Source organism: Oncorhynchus nerka, linkage group LG13, assembly GCF_034236695.1.
Source record: "Oncorhynchus nerka isolate Pitt River linkage group LG13, Oner_Uvic_2.0, whole genome shotgun sequence".
In the NCBI taxonomy this organism is placed as follows: Eukaryota; Metazoa; Chordata; class Actinopteri; order Salmoniformes; family Salmonidae; genus Oncorhynchus; species Oncorhynchus nerka.
In genome coordinates, this window is record NC_088408.1 from 18,419,889 (window position 1) to 18,425,906 (window position 6,018).

The window sequence follows — 6,018 nt, forward strand, 5'->3', positions numbered from 1 at the left end:
TGCGGCCTGCTAACCGTTAGCTGTCTTACCGGCTGCTATCTGAATAGACAATCGGACAATTTATTTATTTTTATTATTAATTATGTTTTCTTCTTGGGCCTCTATAACTATATCTATTGTTTTTATTTTTCTTGTTGTTGTGTGATTTGGATTAATCCCCTCTACCACACGGAACCCCACTAATCTACTGACGGAATGCAAGAGGTGGCTAATAACAGACCTCCATCCTATGCTAGATTGCTACCGATGGCCTGGCTAGCTGTCTAAATCGCCGTGACCCCCAACCAACCTCTCCACTCACTGGACCCTTTTGATCACTCGACTAAGCATGCCTCTCCTTAATGTCAATATGTCTTGTCCATTGCTGTTCTGGTTAGTGTTTATTGGCTTATTTCACTGTAGAGCCTCTAGTCCTGCTCACTATACCTTATCCAAACTATTAGTTCCACCACCCACACATGAAATGACATCTCCTGGTTTCAATGATGTTTCTAGAGACAATATCTCTCTCTTCATCACTCAATACCTAGGTTTACCTCCACTGTATTCACATCCTACCATACCTTTGTCTGTACATTATACCTTGATGCTATTTTATCGCCCCCAGAAACCTCCTTTTACTCTCTGTTCCAGACGTTCTAGACGACCAATTCTTATTGCTTTTAGCAGCACCCTTATTCTACTCCTCCTATGTTCCTCTGGCGATGTAGAGGTGAATCCAGGCCCTGCAGTGCCTAGCTCCACTCCTATTCCCCAGGTGCTCTCTTTTGACGACTTCTGTAACCGTAATAGCCTTGGTTTCATGCATGTTAACATTAGAAGCCTCCTCCCTAAGTTTGTTCTATTCACTGCTTTAGCACACTCTGCCAACCCGGATGTTCTAGCTGTGTCTGAATCCTGGCTTAGGAAGACCACCAAAAATTCTGAAATTTTAATTCCAAACTACAACATTTTCAGACAAGATAGAACTGCCAAAGGGGGCGGTGTTGCAATCTACTGCAAAGAAAGCCTGCAGAGTTCTGTCCTACTATCCAGGTCTGTACCCAAACAATTTGAACTTCTACTTTTAAAAATCCACCTCTCTAAAAACAAGTCTCTCACCGTTGCCGCCTGCTATAGACCACCCTCTGCCCCCAGCTGTGCTCTGGACACCATATGTGAACTGATTGCCCCCCATCTATCTTCAGAGCTCGTGCTGCTAGGCGACCTAAACTGGAACATGCTTAACACCCCAGCCATCCTACAATCTAAACTTGATGCCCTCAATCTCACACAAATTATCAATGAACCTACCAGGTACCTCCCCAAAGCCTTAAACACGGGCACCCTCATAGATATCATCCTAACCAACTTCCCCTCTAAATACACCTCTGCTGTCTTCAACCAAGATCTCAGCGATCACTGCCTCATTGCCTGCATCCGTAATGGGTCAGTGGTCAAACGACCTCCACTCATCACTGTAAAACGCTCCCTGAAACACTTCAGCGAGCAGGCCTTTCTAATCGACCTGGCCGGGGTATCCTGGAAGGATATTGATCTCATCCCGTCAGTAGAGGATGCCTGGATATTTTTTTAAATGCCTTCCTAACCATCTTAAATAAACATGCCCCATTCAAGAAATTTAGAACCAGGAACAGATATAGCCCTTGGTTCTCCCCAGACCTGACTGCCCTTAACCAACACAAAAACATCCTATGGCGTTCTGCATTAGCATCGAACAGCCCCCGTGATATGCAGCTGTTCAGGGAAGCTAGAAACCATTATACATAGGCAGTTAGAAAAGCCAAGGCTAGCTTTTTCAAGCAGAAATTTGCTTCCTGCAACACTAACTCAAAAAGTTCTGGGACACTGTAAAGTCCATGGAGAATAAGAACACCTCCTCCCAGCTGCCCACTGCACTGAAGATAGGAAACACTGTCACCACTGATAAATCCACCATAATTGAGAATTTCAATAAGCATTTTTCTACGGCTGGCCATGCTTTCCACCTGGCTACTCCTACCCCGGTCAACAGCACTGCACCCCCAACAGCAACTCGCCCAAGCCTTCCCCATTTCTCCTTCTCCCAAATCCGTTCAGCTGATGTTCTGAAAGAGCTGCAAAATCTGGACCCCTACAAATCAGCCGGGCTAGACAATCTGGACCCTTTCTTTCTAAAATTATCTGCCAAAATTGTTGCCACCCCTATTACTAGCCTGTTCAACCTCTCACCATAGCATCTCCCACCTGTAGCACATGCTCCAGCAGGTATATCTCTCTAGTCACCCCCAAAACCAATTCTTTCTTTGGCCGCCTCTCCTTACAGTTCTCTGCTGCCAATGTCTGGAACGAACTACAAAAATCTCTGAAACTGGAAACACTTATCTCCCTCACTAGCTTTAAGCACCAACTGTCAGAGCAGCTCCCAGATTACTGCACCTGTACATAGCCCACCTATAATTTAGCCCAAACAACTACCTCTTTCCCAACTGTATTTAATTAATTTATTTATTTTGCTCCTTTGCACCCCATTATTTTTATTTCTACTTTGCACATTCTTCCATTGCAAAACTACCATTCCAGTGTTTTACTTGCTATATTGTATTTACTTTGCCACCATGGCTGTCACGTTCTGACCTTTATTTCCTGTGTTTGTATTTAGTTAGTATGGTCAGGGCGTGAGTTGGGTGGGCAGTCTATGTTAATTTTTTCTAGGTTTTGGGTATTTCTATGTTTTCGGCCTAGTATGGTTCTCAATCAGAGGCAGGTGTCATTAGTTGTCTCTGATTGAGAATCATACTTAGGTAGCCTGGGTTTCACTGTGTTTGTGGGTGAATGTTCCTGTCTCTGTGTTTGCACCAGATAGGACTGTTTTAGGTTTTCTCACGTTTGTTGTTTTTGTTAGTTATCTCATGTGTAGTTCCTTTATAAATTAAAGAACATGAATAACCACCATGCTGATTTTTGGTCCGCCTCTCTTTCACCAGAAAATCCTTACAATGGCCTTTTTTCCTTTACCTCCCTTCTCACCTCATTTGCTCACATTGTATATAGACTTGTTTATACTGTATTATTGACTGTATGTTTGATTTACTCCATGTGTAACTCTGAGTCGTTGTATCTGTCGAACTGCTTTGCTTTATCTTGGCCAGGTCGCAATTGTAAATGAGAACTTGTTCTCAATTTGCCTACCTGGTTAAATAAAGGTGAAATAAAAAATAAATAAAAAAAACACACTCACAGACACACACACACAGACACATGTAGGACGCATGCGTATGCACATCCATGCTTACAATACAAACCTACTTATAGAGACACATTCACACACACACGCACATACTGTACATGCACGGACACACTTACAATACAAACACACACACACACACACAATAAAGACGAGATTCAGCAGGCCCTGATATAGACATCATACCACAGCCCTGCCTTGACAGTAACCTGTTGTATTGGTAGTTTAATCTGGGGGCTACTCTACACAAAATGATATCTGAGTATCTGAGTGGATGCATTAGATTTAATACACAAACTTTTGAGATTGAGAGAGAGATTTATATAATCTCTCCCTCTCAATTCTCAATTTCAATTCAAGGGGCTTTATTGGCATAGGAAACATATGTTAACATTGGCAAAACAAGTGGAGTAGATAATAAAGAAAAGTTAAATAAACAATAACAAATGAACAGTAAACATTACACTCACAGAAGTTCCAAAAGAATAAAGACATTACAAATGTCTTATCTATATATGCAGTGTTGTAGTGATGCACAAATAGTTAAAGTTCAAAATGGAAAATAAATAAACATAAATATAGGTTGTACTTACAATGATGTTTGTTCTTCACTGGTTGACCTTTTCTTGTGGCAACAGGTCACAAATATTGCTGCTCTGATGGCACACTGGAGTTTCACCTAATAGATATTGGCGTTTATCAAAATTGGATTTGTTTTCAAATTATTTTTGGATCTGTGTAATCGGAGGGAAATATATATCTCTAATATGGTCATACGTTTGGCAGGAGGTTAGGAAGAGCAGCTCAGTTTCCACCTCATTTTGTGGGCAGTGTGCACAAGGCCTGTCTTCTCTTGAGACCCAGGTCTGCCTACGGCGGCCTTTCTCAATAGCAAGGCTATGCTCACTGAGTCTGTACATAGTCAAAGAATTCCTTAATTGTGGGTCAGTCACAGTAGTCAGGTATTCTGCCACTGTGTACTCTCTGTTTGGGGCCAAATAGCATTCTAGTTTGCTCTGTTTTTTTGTAAATTATTTCCAATGTGTCAAGTAATTATCTTTTTCTTTGGTTGAGTCTAATTGTTTTGCTGTCCTGGGGCTCTGTGGGGTCTGTTTGTGTTTTTGTTATTTTTATTTAACCTTTATTTAACAAGCTAAGTACAAATTCTTATTTACAATGACAGCCTACCCCAGCCAAATCCAGACAATGCTGGGCCAATTGTGCGCCGCCCTAGGGGACTCCCAATCAAGGCTGTTTGTGATTCAGCCTGGAATCGAACCAAGGTCTGTAGTGACGCCTCTAGCACTGATATGCAGCGTGTTAGACTGTTGCGCCACTCTGGAGCCCTGAAAGGATCCCCAGGACCAGCTTGCTTAGGGGGCTCTTCTCCAGGTTCATTTCTCTGTAGGTGATGGCTTTGTTACAGTATGGACTTTTTGGGAATCGCTTCCTTTTAGGTGGTTGTAGAATTTACAGGCTCTTTTCTGGATTTTGACCATTTGCAGGTATAGACCTAATTCTGCTCTGCATGCATTATTTGGTGTTTTACTTTGTACACAAAATATATTTTTGCAGAATTCTGCATGCAGTCTCAATTTGGTGTTTGTCCAATTTTGTGAATTATTGTTTGGTGAGCGGACCCCAGACATCACAACCATAAAGGGCAATGAGTTCTATAACTGATTCAAGTATTTTTTGCCAGATCGTAATTGCTATGTCAGATTTTATGTTCCTTTTGATGGCATAGAAGGCCCTTCTTGCCTTGTCTCTCAGATCGGTCAGTGCTTTGTGGAAGTTACCTGTGGCGCCGATGTTTAGGCCAAGGTATATATAGTTTGTGTGTGCTCTAGGGCAACAGTGTAACAGTGTGGAATATTTATTAGTGGTGCTGACAACTGGACCTTTTTTGGAACACAATTATTTTTGTCTTACACATATTTACTGTCTCTCTCTCCGTCTTTCACCCTCTCTCTCTCGCCCCCTCTTTCTCCCTCCCCCCCTCTCTCTCTCTCTCCTCTCTCTCTCTCTCTCTCTCTCTCTCCCTTCCACATCTACTACCTCCCTATAATTATGACTTATACAGTATCTAATACCTTTCATTATGATTTATATAGTATATAATACTTTCATTATGACTTAAACAGTATATAATACCTTTCATTATGACTTATACAGTATCTAATACCTTTCATTATGATTTATACAGTATCTACTACCTTTCATTATGATTTATACAGTATCTAATACCTTTCATTATGATTTATACAGTATCTAATACCTTTCATTATGACTTAAACAGTATATAATACCTTTCGTTATGATTTACACAGTATCTAATACCTTCCATTATGATTTATACAGTATCTAATACCTTTCATTATGACTTAAACAGTATCTAATACCTTTCATTATGACTTATACAGTATCTAATACCTTTCATTATGATGTATACAGTATATAATACCTTTCATTATGACTTATACAGTATCTAATACCTTTCATTATGATGTATACAGTATATAATACCTTTCATTATGACTTATACAGTATCTAATACCTTTCATTATGACTTATACAGTATATAATACCTTTCATTATGACTTATACAGTATCTAATACCTTTCATTATGACTTAAACAGTATATAATACCTTTCATTATGATGTATACAGTATATAATACCTTTCATTATGACTTAAACAGTATCTAATACCTTTCGTTATGATTTATACAGTATATAATACCTTTCATTATGATTTATACAGTATATAATACCTTTCATTGTGACTTACA